This window comes from Bubalus kerabau, unplaced genomic scaffold, assembly GCF_029407905.1.
Source record: "Bubalus kerabau isolate K-KA32 ecotype Philippines breed swamp buffalo unplaced genomic scaffold, PCC_UOA_SB_1v2 scaffold_50, whole genome shotgun sequence".
Lineage (NCBI taxonomy): Eukaryota > Metazoa > Chordata > Mammalia > Artiodactyla > Bovidae > Bubalus > Bubalus kerabau.
In genome coordinates this window covers 912,255-920,873 of record NW_026577904.1, presented here as the reverse complement: position 1 = coordinate 920,873, position 8,619 = coordinate 912,255, and positions in this window count along the sequence as shown.

Sequence of the window (8,619 nt, the reverse complement as noted above, 5' to 3'; positions counted from 1 at the left end):
GCCTGAGGATGAAGAAGCTAGTAAAATATTTCAGAACATCCTAACAGAGGCACAACATGCCTAATAAGATCACAGCTCTTCTCCAAGCTCCTCCGGACAGCAAGTGTGAGGCAAGGGAGTGTGCTAAGACAGACAGACATGTTTTCTCTCCAGATGCTTTCTTTCCTCACAAACCCCCCAGGCCCACACAGAGACCTCTGCTACCCAAGTTTCAGACATTTCTTCACTGAAGTGAAATCCACAATTGGTGTTGTATTCGATACTTTATAAATTTTAATAATGAGATATATAAAATCTATCTCAATAAAACTAGAAATAATTTTATTAAAAATAAATAAAACTTAATAAGAGAATATACATTTATGTCCCAAATATCCTATGTGGGCTACTTAAAAATCATCCTAGTTTTAAGCATGTTAACCATCATTACAAAATTTTAGTTATTAAACCAGGCTACATAGTAAAACTTTAGCCCACTGACTCAAAGAATTTTAAAATTTGAGCCCATACTACTCTTCAAAGTATCAGTTATGTCTTAGAAAAAGCTGATGTATATATAATATATTTATATAGTTTTTAGTCAAGTCTGAATTTTTCTCAGAATTCTTTTACATTTTTGGTTAGAGCCAAGATTCATGCATGAAATGTGATTTACTATTACACCATATGTACAGTAATACCCAGTTTTTTGCCCCTTTGTGTTACAGATTTCTTTCATACAATTTCTCATTGAAAACTGTCTCAAGATATTTGGAGAAGATATCACTTCTCTCTTTGGAGAGACCTCAGTGAGTTCTGATAACAGTGATATCACTGATATTACCGATAACAGTGAGAAGGTTGCAGGTACGTGAATAATGTAACTGGCTTTGATGCCAAAGACAGCAAGGCTGCCAGGGGTCAATGGGAGATCCTAGAGCCCAAAGCACATTCTAAGGGCAGTAATTTCCATCTGCTCCAAGACATGGGAAGTTTCCCACTTGTGAGAGCAAAGCAAGGATAAGACTGTTCTGATTTCAAGAAGCAACTAGTACAGCTTTAGGAGACATCACGATTCTTTGAGTTCAGTTCAGTTGCTCAGTCATGTCTGACTCTTTGGGACCCCAAGGACTACAGTGACCCCAAGTCCTTGGGGTCGAGGACTGCAGCGCGCCAGGCCTCCCTGTCCATCACCAACTCCCAGAGCTTACTCAAACTCATGTCCTTTGAATTGGTGATGCCATCCAACCATCTCATCCTCTCTCGTCCCCTTCTCCTGCCTTCAATCTTTCCCAGCATCAGGGTCTTTTCCGCTGAGTCAGTTCTTTACATCAGGTGACCAAAGCATTGGAGTTTCAGCTTCAGCATCAGTTCGATTGCTGTATTGGGGGTGGCTTTTCTGTATTCTGGCAACTTTTGGTTCTTTTTCATTGTGGAGGTTCCTCACTGTGGGTGGGGTTGTGTGAGTGGCTTGTCAAGGTTTCCTGCTTAGGGAAGCTTGCGTCCCTGTTCTGGTGGGTTTAGCTGGACTTCTCTCCAGAGTGCAATGAAGTGTCCTGTAGGGAGTTTTGAGATGTCTACGGGTTTGGTGTGAATTTGGTCAGCCTGTATATTGAAGCTCAGGGCTATGTTCCTGCGTTGTTCGAGAATTTGCATTGTATGTCTTGCTCTGGAACTTGTTGGCTCTTGGGTGGTGCTTGGTTTCAGTGTAGGTATGGAGGCTTATGGATGAGCTCTTATCCATTAATGTTCCCTGGAGTCAGGAGTTCTCTGGTGTTCTCAGGTTTTGAACTTAAGCTTCCTGTCTCTGGTTTTCAGTCTTATTCTTAGAGTAGCCTCAAGACTTCTCTATCTGTACAGCACCGATGAGAAAACATCTAGGTTAATGATGAAAAGCTTCTCCACAGTGAGGGACACCCAGAGAGGTTCACCAAGTTAGATGGAGAAGAGAATACGGTGGAGGGAGATAGAGTTGGCCAGGAGAAGAAGAGGGGGAATCCAAAGGGGAGAGAGCAAGCTAGCCAGTAATCAATTCCCTATGTGGTCTCCACAGTCTGGACCCATCACAGAGGCTCATGCAGTTACACAGAGAAGAGAAGGAAGAAGTAGACAGAGGTGACCAAGACAAGAAAAGAGGGAATCAAAAGGAGAGAGACAGATCCAGCCAGTAATCAGTTCCCAAAGTGTTCTCCATAGCCCGGAATACACAAAGAGATTCACAGAGTGGGTAGGGAAGAAAAGGGTGAGGGTGGAGATAGAGGCGACCTGGTGGAGAAAAAGGAGAGTCAAAAGGGGGAGAGAGCAATCAAGGCAGTGGTCAAACTCCCAAGTAAAAATTGGTTGTGAAGATTGGGTTCTTAAACGTACAAAATTGATAACAAATACCAAAAAGCACACATTAGAAGTCTACAGTAAAGGTTAGAGTCTCCCAAATACAGTATTAAAAAAAAAAAAAAAACAAAGTCACAAAAAATGATAAAATATATGTATGAAGTTTGCTTTAAAAATAGGGTCTTTTTTTGGAAAGGTAATAGTAGGTTATACAAGTTAAAATTAAAGAAGTAATAGAGGACTTAAAAATTAAAAAAAAAATTTTTAAATGATAATAGTAAAAATATATCTAGGAATTTCTCTGGAGTTGTTGTTGGGAGTGCGGGGTAGTTCAGTTTCAGATAGTTCCGTGATCCAGCTTATACTTCTCAAGATCTCTAGGTCCCTTCCAAAGTCGTCAGTGCTAACTACAAGGTTTTAATCTGTCGCACCTGTCTTTTCCAGAGCGGATCCCTCTGTTTATTTTAACTTCTTCTGTTTGCTGGTCTTTTCAGGGTCTAATTTCCGCCCTGACTCATGGGGGCGAAGGTGGTCACTTATTTAGGCTCCCTTATTCAGTGGTACTGTGGGGACGGAGGAGCACTGCAAACAGATATCCCTGGCGTGTGCTCACAGTGTCCTGGCCGCACTGGGTTTGCCCCCGCTCACGGTGTGTGCTTTCCCAGTCTACACTGCTCAGCTCCAGGTTGCTCTGCCTGCAACTGTCTGAGGCGGGCCCTGGGTTGCGTGCACTTCCCAGGTCTAAGCCATTCAGGTTCAGGTTCTCAGGTACTCCACAAAGGCGCAGACTCAGTTGGACCTGCGTTTTGTGCCCTTCCCAGGTCCGAGCAGCTCAGGCGACCAGGTGCTTAGCGAGCACAGTGCCCCCCAAGTGTGGTGTGTCTTATCACCTCCCCCATCCCAGCCGCTCGATTTGCTGGGTGGCAGCAGGCCTGCCCATCACAGGTGGGCCGTGTGTCTCTTCTGGGGAGCTGATCTCTGGCTGCGACCATCCCAGCGGATGTCAATCGCCCAGAATCCCAACAAGTCTTGGTTAGCAAATGGGAGCCTACTTGCAGTTTTGTAGAGGATGCCTCTCTGGGGCTGAGATTGCCCCTTTCAGGCTCTGGCTGCCCCCACCTGCCTCCCTGTCTCTGGTTGGAGATGAGTCAGTGCACAGCCAGCTAGCTCTGCTCTGGTGTTCTCTCAGTCCTCTGCTCTGTGAGTGGGCCAGGAAGTGCCCTAGATTAGGGCTTTTCACAGGAGAGTTTTTTTTCTCTCTCTCTGGCTATCCCACAATTTGGGTTGCTATCTCACATTAGCTCCCTCAGATTGCCCTCAGGGCACTCAGGCCTGGTCCTTACCCTAAGCAATGCAGCCCGCACCTCCCTGTTCAGGCCCCCCGCTTGCTGGTGGCAATTGTGAGTGTCTGGACGAGTTCCCTGCTGGAAGTTGATGTTAGTCACATAATCTGTGGGGTTTCTTTCTTTCTTTTTCCTCCCCGTTATGTTACCCTCTGAGATTCCAAAACTCCCCACTGACCTGCCAATGAGAGTGTTTCCCAGTGTTTCGAAACTTCTCCTCTTTTAAGACTCCCATCCCAGGACAGATCTCTGTCCCTACCTCATTTGTCTCTCTTTTTCTCTTGTATATTTTGCCCTACCTCCTTTTGAAGACAATGGGCTGCCTTTCTGGGAGGACCTGATGTCCTCTTCCAGCATTCTGAAGTTGTTTTGTGGAATTTGCTCAGCATTCACTGTTCTTTCGATGAATTTGTGGGGAGAAAGTGGTCTTTCTGTTCTATTCCTCCGCTGCCTTAGGACTGCCCCTGAGACTTGAACTCTGGATTCTACCTCCACAGCAAGCTCTCATTCCATTCTGCTTCAGACCTAGGTTGCCAACAGAACTGGACTGAATGTTTATATGTCTGTTTGTTTTTAAGTCTTTCCTCTTGCAATTATCCCTGCTAGCATTCCAGTATTGTCCCATTGACATTTCTTTCCCTGAATAAAATGTCTTACTAATTTAGCAAGTACTGGGGCCAGAATAGAATTTCTACTTAAAGTATTTATATTCTTATCATTGTTATTCTATACCCACAAAGTTACAAAATTTCATTTTTTAACATTCAAACCCTAATTTGAGCATGAGGAAAAACACTAACCTAAATCTTGCCAGGATTCTTTAAGAAAGATGAAGTTGTAAAGTTAACCTGTTTAACAGTCCCTGGCAACCCACTCCAGTATTATTATCCAGCAATTCCCACGGACAGGAGCATGACAGGCTGTAGTCCATGGGGTCGCAAGAGTGGGACACGACTGAACAACCAAGCACCATACTTTTCGTGGCTATAGTATATAGTTTTATTGGTCACAGAGCCCACGAGAACTCTAACACCAACCAATGTACATTACAAAAGGGCCATTTAGGCCTGAAAATAAAAGCGTAGGCCTTAATGTCTATATTGCTTTCCATCTAAGGTTATAGGCTAGCTGGCCATATAGCTTTGTACCAACTGATAGAGCTTTCTTCCTAAGCGTATTCTTAATTAAAACTGAACAATGAATGAATACATTTGAAATACATGAATACCTGTGGGTACTGTAGAAATAAAAGAATCAGGTTAAGAGTAGGGAAACCAGGGTGCATAAAGCAACTCAACCCATATAAACCTGTATCTTTTTAACATTTGTACATATTAATTAGGAGAATCTCTTCCTGAATTTAAGAATGCATTTGCTTTCTTCATTCTCTCCTTTGAAAATGATGGTAGTATGAATGTCAGGGCAGGAAGAGCCTAAGGCAAAGTGATGGCATTCCTTGAGGAATGCACACCTTCTGGAGGCTGCACAATCAAATGGAGAATGGGGGTGGGGTCTGCTTAGGGGCAGGTGACTGATGTCTAGGCTGCCTTAGGCCTTCTGAAGGAGGGAAATTACCTTTATTAAGGCTGCTATGTGCCATGTCTTGTGCTGGGTAGTACATTATGTTATGTAGTCCAGTGAGGTGTAAGTAGCATCATTTATATTACATTTGAGTAAACTGACGCTCAAAGATTTTTAGGTAACTCATCCAATTAAGAGGCAGAATAGGAGCCTTCTGGTTCTCTCACCCAGCACCACAAGTGGTTCACTTACTTGAATGGACATGGTGACGCACTCACTATGTCTCCGAAAGACAAGTGGATGGGCATTTTAAAAGATTTGGTTAAATTCTTCTGTTTATTTCTCTACACCTGGGCTCCTCTAATTGACTTCTGTAGCTGGTTATTTAAGCAGGTTATTTAAGGAAATATTAAGCAGGTTTATTGAGCAAATATCAGGAAAACATTCATAGCTGGGCACGAGACACTTTGAACTCAATTTTTCATTGCTGATCACTCTTTTTTGGAAAGCATTCCTTTGACTGGGGCTGTTGGTAGGTAAAATTCACCTCTGCGTTAGCTGAGTAAGGTGTCACACAAAAAATGGCCACCTGTAATCTTACCATATTTTCGGCAATTAATGCCTACTTCTCAAGGACTCTGAGGGCAGGAAGTCTTCCTTTGAGGTGACTGATGTGTGTGGCCTCCCAGAGGAGAGGTCCAGAGGCTGACTGATAAGCACTGTCAGGCAGGATGTCTCATGAAAGGCGATTCTTTTTAAGGGAGAAAATTGGGCGTGACTGGGTACTCAGAAAGCCAAACAGGTAACTGAACAGAGCAAGGAAACTTCCTACAAATGCGGATTAATTTGAATATTAAATAACTATGGCCTTTCAAATGAGATCTGAAACCAGAATCCACTGATAACACTTCACATTAGGAAACCTGTATAACTATAGGTTAAGTGCCTCATGACACAGGGCAAAGGGAATAGAGAGCACTGTCTGGGGGAATACTGTCACAGGGAGAGTCAACCCTGCGTCTGATCACGCCTCTAGGTTTAACTACTGGTTTGCAGAATATGACGAAGAAGAACATGTTAACACCAGAAGAATGCAATTAGCCTGCTTCAGAATGAGGGGAATGCTATATAACAAATGGTTCAGTTTCTCTCTTTCAGCCTCTGCCATGAACATGCTGCTGAATGTAAGTGGTGGAAATCAGGCTAAATAATCTAAACTACTAGTAGTGAAAATCTCTCTTCTACATTAGTTTCAGACAAGAAGACACTTAGGAAGAGTTCTCTCAAAAAGTGGGCCTTTGGCCATACCTTCAAGACCTGCGAGGACAACCAACACGTGTCTCTACCACCCACAAAGCCAAAACAGCTCTTTGGAGCTGCTCTTGAGGATGTATGTGATCATGACACCCTGCCCACCCCAATTCTGGTAGGTCTTATTTTGGTTTCTGTAACCTTCCTGAGAAGGGGAGTTCTGAGAGATCAAGTGTTCTCTTCCAATTCTACTCCCAAATGAAGAAGTCTGGCTTTGTCCGATAAGATTCATAACATGACTTCAAAGAATAAGATCTGATTTAGGTACTGCAGAGTCAGAAGGCAACTACAAGATGAAAAGATACTCTCATCCATTCCGCTGATTTCAACAAAGACCCATCTATAACAGCTTAAACCAGTTAACTTGGACTCTGTAAGTTAAGGCAGTTAGAGAAGGCGAGGTTGAGAAAAAGAAGGAGAGCAGTCCTTTACAGATCACCTTTATGAGGTGAGAAGGGGCAGCAGTCAGATTAGTGAGCTGCTGAAGGAAATGGCAACCCACTCCAGTACTCTCGCCTGGAAAATCCCATGGGCGGAGGAGCCTGGTAGGCTGCAGTCCATGGGGTCGCTAAGAGTCGGACACGACTGAGTGACTTCCCTTTCACTTTTCACTTTCATGCACTGGAGAAGGAAATGGCAACCCATTCCAGTTTTCTTGCCTGGAGAATCCCAGGGATGGGGGAGCCTGGTGGGCTGCCATCTATGGGGGTCACACAGAGTCAGACATGACTGGAGCGACTTAGCAGCAGCAGAAGCCCTTACCCAAGAAAAGATTAAGTATATAGAGGCACATATGTGGAAAGCTCCTGTCTTAATGGGGCCTGTTCGTCTGCAAGGTTGTTCAGAGTAGTTATCTCTTAAACAGCTGGGGCAAGGAATTTTGAAGATTGGCCAGAGGCTGGGACTGGCTGGGAGCTGGGTGTAATCAACCCAATGTCCTTTTTTCTTTCGGGTGAGAGAGTACTTGTTCTGCATAGAATGGTGGGGAGGTCCTGGAGGCGAGTTTGAACTCCATGCTGTTTTGAGCCGTATAGCTTTCCTTCAGACTCTGTGTGTTAGAATCTCTGAGAGTCCACCTCATCCTCAAATGTCTCCTCGTCTCCTCTCTTGAAGTCAACACTAGTCCCAAGTCTCCTTCAGCTGAGTCTACTCCCCCTTATGATGCAAAATGTCTCACACGGATTTGATATGTAACTCAAGTGTTTAAGCATAAAGTACGCATCCTCTGACAAAGATGAATCATTTGCTCCTGACAGAATGTGTCAAAAGAGAGTCACAGAGTTTGGACTGTGCTATATCAAATTAGTGTATTGAACTGTAAGCATTAACTCTTGTTCACTGTCCACTATCTCTGCAAGCACTACACTAGATGCAGGGAATTTTATGGTATATATGAAGAAATTTATCTTATTAGGTACGTGCTAGCTACTACCCCAGACCTTGTGTCTTTCACAGAACATTTAGGCGGTAGCCATGACTATCATCACCCCCACTTCACAAATGAAAATCAAAAGAGCCTCACCCAAGTATGTGCTATGCCCAAAGTCACACAGTGGATGACTGGCATACAGATTCCACATTCCTTGAAAAACCTGGCTCCAATATCTGTTATCTCTCTAACTCTGCAGATAGCAGAGGACATGAAAATACAGGAAAAGGAACTAGAAAGGCTGATGAGAGAGGAATGTCATCGGAGAAGGAGGAGAGGCGTATTCAGCTTCATTTTGAGGGGAGGGAATACAGGAAACAGGACTGAATGGGGTGGACAGTCCCTGGAAGGGGAATAAACAAAACGAGAATGAATATGGGAAAAAGATTTCCACACATAGGGAAGAGCATCTATAATAGGGAATAATGAGAAAGGAGTGGTGAAGGAGGAGAGGGTGAATCTACAAAGGCCTCAAAGCAGAGACGTTTAACACAGTAAATTCATAGAAACGGAAAATCTGATTACACAAGTGTTTAAAATCTTTCAATGTATGAATGTCAAATCGCTTCTTGGGTCGAAAATATATTTAGAGACACTGAAGAAAAAATTTCAAATTGACTTCGGTGCTGTTCTAGAACTGTACCCTCATATACCACAGCTCTGTCAAAACAGGAGCAAGCTTGTGCTCTGGGCTTCTAGACATGA